At 43.5% G+C, this 18720-nt stretch overlaps 1 protein-coding gene and 1 pseudogene across 2 annotated transcripts in view; both read right to left on the bottom strand.

The window, feature by feature from the left end:
• SAMD12 (sterile alpha motif domain containing 12) overlaps positions 1–18720 on the bottom strand; it is a 435459-nt gene that overhangs the window by 12446 nt on the left and 404293 nt on the right. The window lies entirely within an intron of this gene.
• Positions 945–3101, bottom strand: LOC128564008 (connector enhancer of kinase suppressor of ras 1-like; annotated as a pseudogene).

An 18720-nucleotide genomic window follows, 5' to 3' on the forward strand; every position in this document is an offset into this window, starting at 1 on the left:
ACTAATTCCCAAAATTCCTCTGAGAAATCGAGATATAAACACACCAATGTTCTAATACTACAACTGAGAGCCAGGCAAAGAAACAAGATGCCCAGAGGTCAAGCCTTCATCCCAGGAGGACACAAATAAGCCTCTTCCCACCTGCTGAGGCTGCGGTGAGGCACATTGGCTTCCACTCTGCCCCAGATTAGCGTAGTCATTAACAGACAGTTCCATGATAAGGAGAGTATCAAACACTTCAAAGGCAGGAAGTTACTGGCCAGGGGGGCGATGGCCAGCTGGCAGAAGGTTCAAGAATAGATCTGAGACTGAGTATGTCCAGCTCTGCCTTTCCTCACCCCAGCAGCTAGGGGCTGAAGGGTATGATGTGTTTGGGGAAAGAAAAAAAGACACTGTATCCAGGCGGTCCCACATCTCCTGGGTTGAGGGAGGAAACAACAACTTCATCCTTCACTAGGGCTGTTTAGCATCTACCACTCAGAAAGGGGCCACATCTTCTACCTGGAAGTGTCTTTCCTGCAACTTGAGTTGGAGGACTGTGGGGGTGGGCCTGAACTGCACTGCAAGGTGGGACAAGTTATATTGGATATGAAATGCACGTTTCAAAGGAGAGAAATCTACAGTTGTCTCAGCATAACTGCTAATAAGCAGAATAACATTCCCCCCCCATTTTTAAAGAAATTGATTTTATTTGGTTGGAAAGTGCCTCTCATGTAAAGAACACTTGTACAGATGTAGTTTGCGGGACAACTAGGGGGCCCCATAGATCTGAGGATGGGGTGGGATAGTTTCTTTGGTAAGGGGAAATGGTGGCGCAAAACTCACTTTATCCCATTCTGGGGGGAGGGAGGCGGGAGTGACGGGAGCCCAGGCAGAGGCAAGACCTTGGACTAGTGCTGTTTCTGGCCCACAGCACAATCCAGGGACACTCCACCCTAGACATGTCAGAGGCAGGAGTTCAGGTGTTCCTTGGGCCAGAGGTCAGGTCCCCTCCACTGGCCAGGGTAGGAGGTCACAGAGAAAAGATGGGAGTGCTCCTCCGGGTCAAAGGGCAGCAGGTGGGTGGATTGAGCTCTGTAGTCAGAGGTCAAGACATAGGAGCTTCCCTCAGCCTGGCCCACTCTCCAGGCCCCCAGGCCCTGTGAATACAGCTCTTGGTTTTGCTCCTTCCACCGTAGGAACTTCTCTCCAGTCAGTTCACGGTCATCTAGCACTTCCTCCAGGGCCTGTAGCTCCTGCGGTTTTGCCTTCAGTGTGCTCTGTAGCACCCACACATGGTGCACTTGCTCATGGAGCCAGGGGGTCTCGTCGGTTGCACCGCAGGAAAGAACTCCACTGTTCGTGAGTCAGTGGCTGTGGCTGGCCCAGAAAGGACACGCCACCCAGCCTCAGGCCTTGCACCATTCCTTCCAGCTGCCCTTCACTGGTGTCTGTTGGAGAGCCAAAGGAAGTCCAGGGGCTGTGCTACGTGGGGGTGGTTACAGGGGATGTGTCTCCATGGAGTGGACTCCAAGCTCGAGCTGGGCTGGGCAGGACCCAGCCTCATCCTCAGGGTCTTCTGCCTCTGTCTCACTGTAGCAGTCTTCCTCTCCAGGAGTGGGGGCCCGGCCTGGAGACTGGTACTTGGAACTACAGGTAATGAGATGGCGCACCCACATGCTCAGATCCATCAGGCTACCAGCAGCAAAGATGAAGGGTTTGTACACATCAGGGGTGAGCTGGAACATGTATTTTTTCCTCTGATTATGTCCACTTTCCAGACTATAGTTGGAGACATTGATGAGGCCCTCAGCCTTTTCATCTTGGGGCTGGCGGTATCAGTAGGGTATATGTCCTTTGAGCACAAACCAGCAGTGGTGCCAGCGTGGGCCCATGAAGCCACTGGGTACCTTGCGCAGCAGGAGTCAGCTGTCACATTCTGCCTGGCCCGGTTGCCGGCATGACACCTGCTGGTGGCTGAGCTGTGTTGCCATGCCTTTTGATTTCCTCCAACCAAGAACAGGACTCTTTCAGGTTGTCCCGGGGGGCTCTGTAATCTCAGGAGTCTCTGCCACCCCTCCTAGGGGTGCAGCTGGGGGAGCAGAAAGGGTAGGCAGGGGATCATGGTCAAGGGTAGAGGAGCCTGTCTAGGCAGGGTTGGGCCCAGGACTTGGGTTTGAAGTCAAGTCGAAGGCAAATATCTCTTCGGATGGGGCACTGGGTGACAGGGGAGCCAGAGATGGTGACTGGCTCTTCAGGTGCGGACAGTCCAGGGCTTTTGGAGGCGTCTTTGCCGGGCTCTCTGGCACGGGGATCTTCTTCAGCACTAAGCTTGCCCTGGCTGGCTCCCAAAGCAGCTCCCTCACCACGTTCTTCCTCAGCCAGCTCACCACGACCTTCTCATTGTTCTGGACAATGTTGTCTCCAGGCAGAATCTGCAGTCTGGACTCGGTGGGGACCTGGCTGCCCACTTGGGACACAAGGTGTTGACAGTTGTTGGTGGCCTAGATTTCTAGGCCCAAAGGATCATCAGTTGCACCTGCTCGAGCACAGCCCTCTGCTCCAGCAGCTCCTCTGGGCGGCAGCTCAGGATGGTGTGGCAGATCCTGGCCACTGGCTGCAGAGCCTCAGCTCTGTGCTCTTTCTCAGCTGACGGCCAGTCCTCCTGCAAGGCCTGGCCCAGCTCACTGCGCAGTTCCCCAATCTCCTGGCAGGCCAAGAAGTCTTTTATGTGGGAGAAGAGCTACCTGTTAAGTCAGAAGAGAAGGGCACAGTCTCACACACCAGCTACACAGCAGCACTGAGGACATCAGCACGGGCCTTGGCACAGTCCCCCAGGCAACAATGGACTAAGTTCTGGAAGGCATGGGTCCCCTCCAGCAGCCCCTCTGTCAGCCTCTGCAGGTTGTCTGTCTGTAGTCTGGAGCTCAAGGCCCAGAGCTGTTTCACTCCATCCAGGATGAGCTCCTGGTGGCCCAGAGCCCACACAGTCAGAGCTTCGAGACTGGAGCAGGTACTTGCCAGGTAGCTCCCAGTTCTCAAAGGGATAGTTCTGCAGGGATTCATCAAGGCCTCTCAGCCAAGCTGCCTCCTTCTCGGGTCCAGGTCTCTACGGACTCCATGGCTGAGCTTCACGCATGTGGATCATCCCAGAACTAACATTTATTGAGCAGCTACAACATGCCAACTAAGGTTTTATAGGCTCATGGAATCCTTACCGCTGTTTCTGAATAGGAATTGCATTACTCTGCAACACACCTGGAGAAAATGAGAGCAGGTTGGCTAGCTGTCACAACCACACTGCTGGGAAGCACAGACCTAGGACTGGAACCCAAATCTATTCTCACCATGGTGCATTCCTGACTCAGTAAGATGTGTTAGGAAAGCAAATTCCTAATTTCCCCGGGATGCAGGGGAGAGATCAAGTAACTGTGCTGTGTAAAAGAATTTGGTCAAACATGTTTGACCTAGAGAAAGTACAATTTTATTTTTAACAGTCTGAAATCTTTCCCTTTTAGGCAGTGGTTCTCAACGGGGTGCAATTTTGCCCTCCAGGGGAAACTGGCAATGTCTGGGGAAACTGGCAGTGTCTGCAGACACTGGTTTTCACAACCTGGACTATAGGCATCTAATGGGCAGAGAGCAGGGACACTGCTAAATATCTTAGAACATGCAGGATGGACCTACAACAAAGAATTACCCAGCTTAAAATGTCAATAGTGCTGAAGTTGGTTTGGAAGATACAGATCCTGGTTTCTATTTTCTTATTCCTGGTTGTGAGCCAAATATATCACTCCCAAAATAGGCTAAGATAAAAACCAACATAAGTCTGCCTCTTATATGTACAGGAAATAAGGCTAATTTCAAATCTTCCACCCCTCTTCCCCTCATCATTTTCTCATTTTATTTATTTTATAGTCAATGTAATCAAAACCCCTAATATTAAATCATTTCTAACTTTTAAAACCCTCACCAGCATGCCATTACAAAAATCAAGATTAGGTGATTTACACAGGTCTGTGCAATTAATTAATTAATATGTATGGGCGAAGGTAGGAGACAGGAAAAGGACAAAAGAGGATTTATATGGCAATAAAACTAAACTGCTGCCAGCCCATGTGGTCGGGGATGCTGTGTGTATTCTCAGTGGCCCTGGTCCCATGTTGCCACTCCCAGCCCTGTAAGAATTTGGGGTTGGGGTGGTGTTTGCTGAGAGTATGGTGAAGGAATCAGGGCTCTCCTCTGCCCACGTGAAGGTGGAGGTCAAGATGGGTATCAGGATGGCAGACAACTTAGGTTAAGGGTAATAAAACAGCTGATGCATGCAAAGTAACCTGAAACTTCTCATAACTCTCAGTAAATTGGAAACCACAATGAGACTGGTGTGCATATGCCATGCAGTGTCCAGGTATTTGGTTAAACATTATTCTGGGTGTGTCTGTGAAGGTATTTGTGGATGAGATTAATGCTTGATAGGGCAGACTGAGTAAAGTAGATGGCCTTCCCTAATAAATGTGAGCGGATGTCATTCAATCCATTGAAGACTTCAGTAAGGAGATAATTCACTCTTTCTGCTTCACTGTCTTTGAGCTGGGACTTTGGTCTCCTGCCTTTGGACTTAGACTCAAACTAGATCTGTACCATTGGCTGTCCTAGATCCCCAGTTTGAAGATCTTGGAACACCTCAGCTTCTATAATCACGTGAGCCAATTCCTCATAATAAATCCCTCTATATATGTCTGTTCTATTGGCCCTGTTTTTATGAAGAACGCTGAGCAGTACAGAGTCTACAGGTAACGTGATAACCACAATGGTAAGCACTGCCATTAACTAAGGACTTGCCACACGCCCAGCATAATGCTAAGAACCTATGTCTACTTTGCAGTAACCTAAGTTGGGTACCATGACCTCATTTCACAGATGTAGGAAGCCACACTCGGAGTCAGAAATGACCTGAGACAGGCTGTGGCTTTCAGGCTAGGCTGGGGACTCTTGAACCGGTTATGGAATGTCAGGGGCTGTTGCTTCCAGATATGTTATGCAGAAAATACAAGGTCACAAGATCTCAAGGTGCCGTGGAACATTTTCAATCATTTATACTTAGAAGGGGTAGGAAGGCCCTGGCTTCCATCTTCCGCCCTCCCACCCCTTGGTTTTATAGTTTCTGTTAGGATGTGATTGGTTCTGATTCTAGAAAAGTATAAAAGGCTGGGTAGTCTGGGGAGTATTGAAAGATTCTGGTGACAAGTGAAGCTGCCCCCACCACAAATGCTGATAGAGTGAAAGAACTCACTTGTCTGCAAACTGTCTCTCTCCTTTCCCTCAGCCCTCAGGGAAAAACAGCCCAAAGACACTGCATTTGTTCCCTTATGGTTCTACTCCAAGGAAAGCTGTCAGTCTGCACTCTGAGGCTTAAATTCCCTCAGAAACAGGCTCTAATTCTGCTGGGTTAAGTCAGGTCTCTGGATTCCAGGGTTTAAGAATGCTGACATTTCAACGAGAGGTTCTCAAACTTGACTGTATTAACTGCATCTAAGGAAGCTTTTCAACATTTTTATATCATCTTTCCATTTCTGCTGCTTTAGGATATCCAGGAGGAGAGCTGGAAAATTCTGTGTAATGAACAGTTTGGCGATTCTCATGAAACCAGCTTGGCAAAAGTCCACGGAAACACCTACGTCTTTCCCCCAATACTTAAAGAGTAGTTATTTGTTCTTCAGAGAAAAGTGGCATAGACGGTAGAAAAATCTAGTTTATGACCTTGTTCTTTTCATATAATAAAATACCAAAAATATTGGCTAAAACATAGTGCAGGGGTCCAAAGACTGGGTTTTAGGGTGAGGCACACAGGAGTGCTTTGAGACTTGAGCAAGTTGCCCAACCCATACAAGTCATGGGGATGTAGACATGTGCCATCATCACAGTACTGTTTGCTTTTTACAGGTTCCTCGTACATCAAACGACCAACAAATATTCCATTGAGCATTTACGAACGTGTCCTGCACTGCTGCCTGGGAGGTTGCTGAGGTTGAGGGGTTTCACATCTACCTCATTACCATGCCTTAGAAACTGTAGCATAACATATTAGAATCGCTTGGTGCTGTAACTGTCTCTAGACTAGCGCTTTTCAATTACACCTGCTGTGGAGATCTGGACAAAACACAGATTTCTAGGCCCCAAGAGAGACTGATTCAGTAGGTCTGGGGTGGGCCTATGAAAACGAATTTCTAATAATGCAGGAGATGCTGATATTGTTGTTTTGAAGATTTCTCTTTAAGAACCAGAGCTGCATCGTTTCTTGGCCTTTTGGCTAAGATCAAGTGTGAAGAACCAGAGCTGCCAACCTCAAATTCCTCTGGGCCAACAGTGTGCCTGATTCTCCTCTTCCTGTAGTATGGGTAGAATGTCTGCAAAATCTAAGGTGTTCTGGAATTGTTTGTTGAATGAGTAAATGAATAAATGAATGACTATTTAGAGAAAGTTGAATGAAGTTAGCAGTTTCTTCAAGTATGAGCAGAATTTGTTGGGGGGGGTCCATATTCTCGTTCTCTAATGAGAACTGGTTTGGGCATTTTAGTGTATGCAAGTATCTAAACTCTATAAATTCTCTGTACCCACTTAGGACATCTATTAACTTCAGTCTCGAGGGAGGATTTCCACAGAAAAACGGAAAAACTTTGCCCCCATTTAACGGCCATTTTGAACTGAAAGCCTGCTGACAATAACAGACTATCACCTTGTACCACTTGAATATGAGATGATGTGTTTCTGGGAGGAAGTATCATCAGGCCAGATGCTCTCAGCAGGGATGTGTTTGTACAGCCAATTAGTCAGAGGTAACCTCGGTTACTGCGTTTTCTGCACTGGACAGAGGCAAGCATCTTAAGACATCGCATTCTGACAGCCACACGAAAAGCTTCCCAAAGAAAACTCTGACCACTGACAAAAGTAACTCTGAATCTCCTGAGAGAACATAAACACCTTGAGGTTTAATCCAAGGTGAATCCAATTGAAATTCCCCTCCATCTCCATGATGTCAGGTTGGGTGGCAGATGATACACATATTCTGAGGAATTGTTTTCTAATTTCTCTCATCGCTTCTGTGCCTGTCTTACCTGGACACAGAGCATAGGGCCCTGCATGTTTGTCAACTGCAAGAATTAAGTAAAGTTCCCATTTATTTTCCTTTTTTTTTTTTTTTTTTTTTTAATAAATTCATCTAATCTTCTCTTTGTCTTTCTCTCTATTTAATTTCAAGGGCTTCTCTGTTGACTGGTCCATCAGCTTCTTCATTGAAATATTATTCTCTGAGATTCACCACTTTAGGAAAAAATAGGTTCAGGCAATTTTCCCAGATCCTGCAGCTTTACCAAGAGAAAGGGAAAGGCATACTTTTAAAGGAAAATACGAGGTCTATGTTTCTTCTTTTGCATGCCAAGTCTCAAGAGGTTAGAGCTGTCTGATTTTAAAACAATGGATATAAGCTAAAAATGTGTTAACAAATAAGGCTGAGGACAATGATGAAGTTTCACCATGAAGGATCTTAGGGTGAGCCTCACAGAACAGTGCTCCTCAAATTTTAAGATATGCATATAAATCAGCCAGGTATCTTGTTAAAACGCAGATCACATAGTTTTATCAGGTCTCAGGTGATACCAGTGCTCCTGGTCTGTGGACCACACTTAGCCAATCCATAGAGTTCCTTCACCTACAGCAGCAATGTCCAGAGAACTTTTTGCAATGACAGAAATTTTCAACATCTGTTCTAATATGGCAGCCGTTAGTTGCATATGGTTATTGGGCATTTGAAATGTGGCTAGTGTATGGAGAAAATCACTTTTAAATTTGATTTAATTTTAATTCATCTACATTTAAATGATCTTGTATGCCTCGCGGCTACCATATTTGACAGTACTACTGTATAGAGGGACAAAACTAAGATTCAGTAAAAAAAAATTCAGAGAGAAGAAACTTAAACAGTAAGATGAAACTTCAAATCCTTTCACTCGTACTGTAAATTCATTCTTGTTCCCACTCTCCCCTTTCTTGCTTTCTGTAGGGAGGGCTCAAGACTTCCCCTCTGTTCTCCATTAAGTTCCCAGAATCACTCTACAAAACAGTAATTAGGAAAGGCTCTGTAAACATTCTGAAGAGCAGGAGATTATCTCGTTTACCTAAACCTCATTGAGTTGGCAAAACCAAGCAAGAAATCTTATGAGAAAGAGTTCCTTTGTTAGGAGTCCTTTCACCTCGGGTTATGTCTAGAGGATTCTGAAGACGACTCCAAAGTTCCTGCACTGTGGGGTCTGGACCTTTGGCCTGGAACTGCACTGTAGGGTCTGGACCTTTGGCCTAGAACGCAGGGGCAAATGCAAATAGTCCAGACATTCCAGAAAAGCTTAAAAGAAAAAAGAGCTCAGTTCAAGTTGAGTTCCCCCAAATGAAAAAAATGCTGAGAGTGGGAAAAGGATAGGGCTTGGTTTTATCTAAACTGGAGCTGTCAGCTCTCAGCAGGTTACAATCTGTATCACAGTTAAGGAGGTTTGGAGATCTTCCCTCAGCTGGTGAGTACTAATTTCCATTGAGGAAAAAGTTATGAGGCTTGGATGTCGTAATGATAACAGATAATTTCTCTGTGTGGGCAGAACTACAAAGCCAGTTGCTATGAAACTGTGTGGACTGGACTATTTCTTCTGTGAACACTGTTTCCCCTTAAAGAAGTCACTTGGCATGAGTCTCAAACCTGTGTGGGGACCCTTGTGATTAATTGCTTGAACTGGCTAGTGGCCATCAGCAAGATCTTGCAATTTACCAGGTCCTATACCAAATTATGAAGCTGAAGGTTTAATGAGATTTTTAGCTAATAGAGCCCAGATGTCCAAGACTATGATGTTTGAAATCACATTGCTAGCAAGGCTGTGGGACTTAAATCTTATTTATTTTTTGCTTACTGATTTTCCCGTTCCCATCTTTATGTAATCTTGGACCAGTCAAATGTTAAGACCCTCATCATGACATACTGTATTTACAGAATCATTTCCATACACACACCAGCCCGGAAGAGAGATGCGCGCTCTCTACCTTCCGGCCCAGCCTCTTGGGACTACCTTTCAGCCAAGGATGTGGTAATTAACAGCCCTACCACCACCTCGCTGCTATGCAGCACTTAACTTCCAAGTTGCTTTCACACATTTAATTGCATCTTATTCTATCAGGGTCTAGGACAGCAGTTCTCAACCTGTGGGTTGCAACCCCTTCGGGGGTCGAACAACCCTTTCACAGGGGTCGCCTAAGACCATCCTGCATATCATATATTTACATTACGATTCATAACAGTAGCAAAATTACAGTTACGAAGTAGCAACAAAAACAATTTTATGGTTGGGGGTCACCACAACATGAGGAACCGCAGCATTAGGAAGGTTGAGAACCACTGGTCTAGGAGAAAAGGGCTGGGGCAGATATTATTATTTCCATTTTGCATGAGGAAACTAAGGTACACAGAAGGGAAGGGCCACTAATGGCTAATGTTTGTGGAAGCCTTATGTGCCAAGAAATACTGTTCCCATGGGGTTTACATGCATCATTTCTTTTAAGCCTCATATTAGCGTGTGGGTTGATAGGATTATCAACTCTACTCTGAAATGGGAAAACTCATGCACAGAGAGGTTGGCTCACATGACTAATAACGGATGGAACTGGCGTGGAACTTGCTGTGGCTCTAAGTTATGTGGACTGCCACCTCCCCCAGGAAGGATCGTCAGAATCACAGATAAGACCTGGAGTCCATTGTTAGTGTGACATGCATTTTAGGTTTTTTGCAAGGAGCAAGACAACCCCCAGGTACATTTTCCCAATGAGAAGCCACCTCTCCCCTTGTTGCAGAGCAATGCACCTCAGAGGGGATTCTATTTAGTGGTATCTCATTTGAAAAAAAATACTTGGTTTAATATTCCAGGTCCTTCATGATAGCACCACCACCTCTCCTTCTAGCCCTTTCCACAATGCAATCCAGACACAGAACTTGTATACCTTGATTTATAAGGTTCCCATTTCCTCCCTGACCCTCCTATTCAAATTGTACCTTTTCTACAAGAGCCATCTTACACACTACTTATAGCAAGAAGGGATCATATTTCCTCTTAAAGCCTATTTCTTCCTGTTCCAAACCTCCATATAACTTTGTTGAAGAGATGGATGAGCAAATGGAATAAACATCATTTCTTGGTGGCTAAACACAGGGGATATAGAGATGAATAAAAACAACCCTCACTCTTGCCTTCAGGAAGCTCCCAGTCTAAGGAGATACACCAGCAGAGGAACCACTATCGTATGATATCCTGCAAACTATTCTGGAAGGGCCAGATTCCAGGGGTGCAGAGAGGAGGTTCTCATTGCTGCTTAGAGATACAACTGGGAATTCTGCCCAAGCCTTATCCTCCTTCCAGCTAGGGAAACTTCATGTGGGAAGGGATTACTTTTAATGCATCTTTGCACAGGCCCTGAACATCCAGCGTAGTCTCCTAAGCTAAACAAACATAAGATAAATAATGAAGGATTATATTAGACGTGATGAGGTCCCCCTCATCATGGCAGGAACAGCTAGAATCCTCCCTCCTGTCTTAGCAGGGGAAATGAAGAAAAGGGAAGCAGACCTTTGCTGCTGCCCATGGTGGGCCCTACAGTGGTGCTGGTCCAAAGAAGAAGAAAGAGAGGAAATACCCAGTGTTTCCGAGGGGTCACTGAGCACCAGTGACCTGGAGCACAGCTCTCCTGTGTAAGGTGTCTCGGAATATACTGTAATGTGTTACCTTAAAGTGAAGTCTGGGCAAGTGTTCCTTAAACATGCACCCCCCAAGGGTTGGAAAATATTTTTTATTTTAAACTATTTCTATTTCAGAGTAGTGACTCTGATTCTATAGAATGGTGTGGTCCTTCCTGATAAGACACTTTGCACAAGTAGCTATTCTTCTGAATAGGACACTCAGGGAGTTCTGACTTGCAAAAAACTCTCCCTCAAGGCAGTCAGAGTTTGGGTTGGAGGGCCCTGCAACAGCATTTCATTCATATTTTTGGAGGCAGGAGGTGGAATGGCTGCCACAACATTCATCTCTTTCTAGAATCATCACCCTGAGTTGCTTTACAATTTTAAGGAATCTGTAGGGGATCATGAAAATAACATATTCTTCAACTTGCTAGTTGTGGAACTGGTCAAGCTATTTAACTGCTGTAAGCCACAGCTTTCTCATCTGTAATAGGAGGAAATTCATGTGTGCTTTGTAGAATTCTTTTTGAGAGCTAGTATATCTCATCAAATCCAAGAAACATTTTATTTTTTAATGTAGAGACAGGGTCTCACTATGATGCCTAGGTTAGAGTGCTATTCACAGCATAATCATAGCACACTACAGCCTTAAATTTTTAGGCTCAAGCTATTCTCCTGCCTTAGCCTCCTGAGTAGCTGGGACTACAGGCACATGCCACCACACCTGGCACAAGATTCATTTTTTAAAAAATGTGTCATTAAGAAAGAAAAAGATTCCAATTAAACTGTGATACAATGCTTTTGATAGTCCTGCACAAAGCAAAATATTAGCCTTTTGTTGCTTTGAGATTACTTTCATGTATTCTGAAGAACCTGGCAATTTCTCTGCCTTTGGGTACAAGCTTTAAGTGTGATAGGTTTGAAGATTTTTGCATGTGTCTCAATAATAAAATACATCACACTTTCATCAACTTGTGATATCTTTCTATCTTAGGTAGCACAAAGCCTGGAATGCTGCTTTGCAAAAACATGAAATTGTGGAAGAATCAAGGTCAAAGTTTGTCTTATATTAATGATGCTCTGTTTCTTTGATTTGGGACATACAAAATATCTTCTCACTTTAATGCTAAATTATAGCATAATATTTTTGAAGATATTTTTCAAAAGTAATTAAACTCAATAAGTGAACTTAAGTGAAGTGATAAAAATGTTAATATGAGTAAACAATCACAGCCAAATTCACACATGCAAGACTGCCATCTGATCTACAGTGATTATAAGACATCTTAGGGCCAGGCATGGTGGCTCACACCTATAATCCTGGCACTCTGGGAGGCCAAGGTGGGAGGATCACTTAGGTTGAGGCGGAAGCATTACTTGATGCCAGAAGTTCAGGACCAGCCTGAGCCAGAACAAGACTCTATCACTACAAAAATACAGAAAAATTTGCCTTATGTGGCAATGTGTGCCTATAGTTTCAGCTACTCAGGAGGCTGAGGCAGGAGGACCACTTGAGGCCGGAAGTTTAACTTTGCAGTGAGCTATGATGATGCCTCTGCACTCTTAGTTGGGGTGACAGAGTGAAACCTAGTATCAAAAAAAAAAAAAAAAGACTTCCTAGATTATAAAATGCATAATCCACAAATGTTAAAATAGGAAATAAATTGGATCTCCAATGTAATGAAACATGGTAAATGAAAGAATATTGTTACAAGTCTTGTACCTAACAGATACCCCTAAAATCTCAAATCCCTCCCCGTTTAATAAAGAATGAGGATATGATGATACTTGGAAGAGTGGAAGAAGGCTGAACCTCATCTTTTGGCAAGGAGATAAAATAGTGGATTTAAATTTGAATCATGTTGGATAAAATTTATATTTCAGAAACTATAAAACCATGAAATATCTCTATCATTATATAAGATGGCTGCAGATATTTTGTAAGCTTACCTTCTACAGAGAGATGGGGTCTTTTTTCGCTCCTTCCTTGAGCCAGGCCCAGGACTATGCTGACAAATAGAATATTGTGCCAGTTCTGGGGTTAATCTTTGGGAGGACTGGGAACTTTTGTTGCTACCTCTTTTAAATCCAGTTGCCATGCTGTGAAAAAGCCAAGAAGCTACGTAGAGAGGCCCACATGGAGAAGAACTGAGGTTCCAGCCAACACCTCAGCCAAGTGAGTAGCCAACTGTGGCACTAACATGCAAGCCATTTCATTGAACCATCTTGGACATGGATCCTCAGCTCCAGATGATAGTAGGTGGGGGGAAAGATAAAAAGTCCCTGCTAAGCCCTGCCCAAATTGCAAACTCATGACCAAATAATAATTGTTGCCATTTTGAGCTGCTGAAATATGGGGTGGTATGCAGCAATAGATCGTGAAAATTCACTATCTTGTTAATTTTCACAGATGTTCTGAGCAAAACTTGTTCTAGGATCCCAAAGAGCAGGACCTGGAAATGAGCCTAGATCTGCTGACTCCTCAACTGAGGACCTGGCACAGTAATTCTACACGCTGGCATCATTAGGGGCTCAGTATGGCTTACAGACCTCCTTCAGCCTTACTCCTTAGTTGTCATCTAACTGTATGATGAAAGGAATCTAGGTCAATTCTGGTGGGTTGGGGAAAGAAACAGAAGTAAAAAAAAATTCACAAGGGAAAATACTTCAGCATAACCTCTCATAATCACCTCTGAATCCCCAATATCTTGCACCTTACTTGGAAATTGAGAGTTGAGTTCATGAATTAGATATACTCACAGCCAAATGCATACATGCAAGACTGCCATCTGATCTACAGTGATTATAAGACATTGTAGGTTCAGGCATGGTGGCTCATACCTGTAATCCTGGCACTCTGGGAGGCCAAGGTGGGAAGATCACTTAGGTTGAGGTGGAAGGATTGCTTGAGGCCATAAGTTCAGGACCAGCCTGAGCCAGAGCAAGACTCTGTCTCTACAAAAACATAGAAAAAATTTCCAGTTCTTTTAGATATGTGGTGGTGATCTCCCAAAATAATATTGTAATAGAAACAAGCAGGAATGCTGGGAATTGGTTTATTTTGGCATGAATTATTCTGAGTGGAAGGCCAAGAAGACACAAAATACCTTGTTGAAAGAATAAAAACCAGGGACTAGAATCAGTCCTGTCCTTCTGACAGACAGACTCCACAGGGAGACAGAAGCCTGGCTGACTACAATGTCATCCAGGCAGCTACCAAGTATAGTTCATATTGTCATTCACCTTCTATGCCAGGATGTCAAGACCTTTGTTTCAACATGTAGCAGTCTGTGTGCCCGGATTATGACATCTGCAGCATGGTAAAGCTTTTTTTTTTTTGAGACACAGTCTCCCTCTGTCACATGGGTAGATTGCTGTGGCATCCTAGCTCACAGCAACCTCAAACTTCTGGGCTCAAGCGATCCTCTTGCCTCAGCCTCCTGAGTAGTTGGGACTACAGGTACCTGCCACTACACCCATCTAATTTTCCTATTTTTAATAGAGACCGCGTATCACTCTTGCTCAGGCTGGTTTCGAACTTCTGAGCTTAAGCAATCTACCAGCCTTGTCCTCCCAGAGTGCTAGGATTACAGGCCTGAGCCACTGTGCCGCGCCTAACATATAGATCTGGGCTCAAGTGGTTTCACATGAGTCTTTTTAATTATTTAATTTTTTTTCTATTTTTAGTAGAGACTGGGTATCTCTCTTGCTCAGGCTGGTCTCAAACTCTTGAGTTCAAGAAATCCACCGGCCTTGGCCTCCCAGAATACTAAGATAACAGGTGTGAGCCACTGAGCCCAATGTTAAAGTTGATGGTTGCAGTGTGTGCCCTTGGTCTGGTCATCGGCCTCTAAAGATGCAACACTGTCAAGCTTTTCATCTTGCAGTACAATGCTCTGCTAAAGAGCCTCAAGGAAACAAATCTTTGTCTCAGAGTAACTCCAGATATCACTGAAGCAGGAAATTTTAATAGCCATATACACAAGATGCTCTCTACTATGGGTATAGATGTTAGAAAAATTAGCGTTTAATTTAATTTTGAAATCAGGAGGTGGAGAAAAGTAATTTAAGTTAATTTAGTGTTGAACTCAATACAATTATTGTTAATTTTCGCTTTAAAGCTGTAGCACTCACAAAATTGTAATTCTTTCTCAGGACTTGCCAGTTGATGGCAAAGCTCTTGTTTCCTAAATAAATCTGAAGTGTAGAAGACAGCGCCTCATAGTGCATGGCCATAACAAATTAAAGAGGAGGGTAAAGCCCTGGAATGATGGCTGGAGGTAAAGATGGAGGTTAGATAGGACCAGTCCTAGAGGAGATGCTAAACAAGGGTATCAGATTGTTAACACAGTTGCTAGATGTCTGAAGAATTTATTTGAAGTGATATTTAAAAATCTGAACACAAATAATCAAGCTACAGGAATAGATACATCAAAAAAAAAATCTTTTTCTTTTTAAACCAAGTCAAAGCCCTCTATTTCAAAAGTTAGGCTCTGGCAATTCTGATACCCTAAAACACTATGGTACCTGGAGGACAAATCTGGCCCACCACTATCATTGTAAATAAAGTTTTATTGGAACACAGACACATCCATTATTTATGCATCATCTTATGGCTGTTTTCAAATTACAATGGCAGAGTTGAGTGGTTGTTACAGACTTTATATACCTCACAACCCCCCAAATATTTACTGTTTTGTTCTTTACAAAAACAGTTTGCTGACTCCTGATAATATAATACTAAAATAAATCTAAATGGTAGTGAAAAGGCTTTGAGGCATTTATCTATTGCAAGGATGATAGCTGTCACTGAGCATTTTTTACTCCATAGACTAAGCATGAAGTATCCTTTTATGTTTGCTCAGGACAAGCTCTGTGAAGTAAGGAAGGATAGAAGCAGCAGGGACCTACAGATAGTATCAGTTACTACCCTGTTTCCCCGAAAATAAGACGTCCTCCGAAAATAAGACCTACTTACAGAAAAGATAAGACGTCCCCTGAAAATAAGACCTAGCACATCTTTGGGAGCACACCTTAAAATAAGACACTGTCTTATTTTCGGGGAAATGGGGTAGTAGTTGGTAGAGAATTGAAGAAATAGAAAAAGGTGCTACATTACAGTCTGGGCCCTCTAGTGTAGAAGCATAGCCTAACAAATAACCGATATGCACAATGATAGATTTTAAAAAATCTATTTATGTGCTTAAAAGGGGAAGTTTCAGCAATCTGGAAAACTCTTTTAAGTATCAGAGCCTATTCTCAACTTGTCTTGATAAAGTACTTGCCATGTATGAATGTGGGATGAGACTTCAGAACACTCTTGGGATGACCTAGTTTGTATAACACATTTATGTAAATATTTGTTCCCTATCCCTACCCTCTACATTAGTTTTTCCTTGCCCCTTTTTGGTCTCAGCCTTCATCTCTAAGGCCCTGGCTGTAATCTGTATCTGGTATCTACTCTCTTTTTGCCCTGAACGATTAAAAACATGTACAGATACAGATCGGTATCCCAAAAAAACAAAACAAAACAAAACACAACACTTGTTTTCCTCCTCAGCACATACCAGAGGAAGATCACTGTGGGTTGTGTCGCTGCTGTGTGAGCTTCCAAGGGAGATGCTGAACTGGGTAAGGGGGTTTATGCCCACAAAGTGCTTAAAACATTTGGGAGGAAAGATAATATATTTCTAGAAAGATGATTAACAGTATAAGGTTTTAGTTGATACAAGAAAGAAAGGGGGGGGTTTGTTGGATTTCTTATAAGGGAGTGATTGCTACACCAGTGACTGGTCCTGGAGAGAGTGAAATTTGAAATAGTCTTTGAAAGAAAGGAGAAAAGAGGGGAACATGACTTTTATGAAGTTAGTGATGCCTATCTGTATTCAAAAACCTGCTTCTGGGCTCCATATTCTTTACAAGATAAATTCAAATGTACTTATCTGAGGCTGTCTATAACCCACCTGCACCTTGCACAACACCCTTCACAAACAAGCCCTCTGCTGATGCTTCTTGATGTTTCCCTGACTCTGACTTTTGGGTCTGCTATTCCAAATCCTTAGAAAAAGCTGTATGTCTTCTTGTGCTTTTCCCAACCCTAGCTGTTAATTTGAGGTCCAACTTCTCCATGGGGCCTCATCATGGGGTTCTATGCCAAGTGCTTGGTCACGTGTGATCTTACTGTTGAGGATGAGCATTCAACTCACACTGAAGGCAGCTCATAACCCAAGTTGGTCTATACCCAACAGGACGAGTGCACTGATGCAGATGGCAGGCTTGACTAGTAAAGCCTAAATGCTTATTCTTAAGTCATTTGCTTATTCGACCCATTGTGCATCAGTCACAAACAGTTCACAGCCTGGTACTGGTGGTCAGCCCATGCTTACAGCCCATGCTTATCATTTTCAATTATGTATATATACACATTTATGGGCTAGAATATAATGTTCTGAGATGCATGTACAAGTTGGGATGATTAAATCACACATGTACATTTTTGTGGTAAGAACATTTAAAATGGACTCTATTATGTATTTTGTAATCATAATAAACACACTCTTATTAACTACAGGTACCACACTGTGCAATAGAGCTCAAAAACTTACTCCTCCATCTCAGTGTGTATCCTTTCACCAACATGACCCATCCCTTCCCTCAGACCCTGGTAACCACCATTCCAACTCTGTTTCTATGAGCTCCACATTTTAAAGTTGCATTTATTTGTGAGCTTATGCACTGCTTGTCTTTCTGTGCCTGGCTTATTTCCCTTAGCGCAATGTCCTTCAGGTTCATCCATGGTGTTGCAAATGGCTGCGTAGTATTCCCCTGTATATATTTACCATATTTTCTTTATTCATTCCTCTGTTAGTGGACACTTAGGCTGTCTCCATATCTTGCCAGCCCACACTTTGAATAGCACTGCTTTTATTTACCTTCATCTCCTCTTCTTATGAGCCCTAAAGTACTTACTGTTCATTATAGGGGCTGAACATTGGTGGTTGGTAGGCCAAATTTAAGTAATTCCCAGTATTCAATAATGGGGAGATTTATAGTTCTTTGAAAAAAAATGGCAGTGGTAGCATCACTGTCCTGCATTCTGTAACCCAATAATCAGCCAGCATGGAGCAAAGATGTACCGTCAATGTGGCACAAGCTCCTCAGTCAACACGGGCTCCACACCCTTCCTGTTTGCAGGCCAGCTCGTCTCTCTTGTGTTTGCTGGAACCCTACTGGCATTTGTGTTGGTCATGCTATTCTGTAATGTGCATTTCACAACTTTAATCATTATAGGTATTTGTCTTGTGTTCACATCTACATGCAGATTCCTGGAGGGGAGAGACTGTGTCTCGTACTTCTTGGTTTTACAATATGCAACTGCTTGATAGATGGGTCACTTTTAAATAATTGAATGAACAAATTGTCTGTTCCCTCTAGCTTATAAATCTAAAGTACAAATCTTAAATCAAATATACATGGTAATTTTGTTATCATCCCTGGGTGGATGAAAGGCAGCTATTAATTCTGTGACACCTCCTTCAAGTGAAAGGTAGGGGTCTGCTTCCCCTGGCCCTTGCAAACAGTTCACCTCAGAATGCTTTGATCAGGGGAATGGTGGAATGATACCAGGCTAGTTCTAGGTCTTCCCTGGAAGAGGAAACGCAGCTTGCACCTGATGTGTTGAAAAGTCCAACCACTCTGCTAAAGAGACGATGAGAGAAGCTCTGACAATAGATGGAGAGGGGTAGACCCAGCTGAGCACAGTCTTCCAGCTATCCCTTCCAAGACTAGGAATGTTCAGTAAAGCTGTTTTGGATTGGCCCTGCCACCTGCTTAACATCACACAGGAACTACAAGCTGAACAGTTGCCCAGCTGAGCCCTGTCCTAATTCCTAACTCTGAAAATTGTGAGATATAATACAATGGTTGGTTAAGCCATTAAGCTTTGGAACTGGTTTGTTACACAGTAGTGGATAAAT

This window comes from Nycticebus coucang, chromosome 13 (genome assembly GCF_027406575.1).
Source record: "Nycticebus coucang isolate mNycCou1 chromosome 13, mNycCou1.pri, whole genome shotgun sequence".
NCBI lineage: Eukaryota > Metazoa > Chordata > Mammalia > Primates > Lorisidae > Nycticebus > Nycticebus coucang.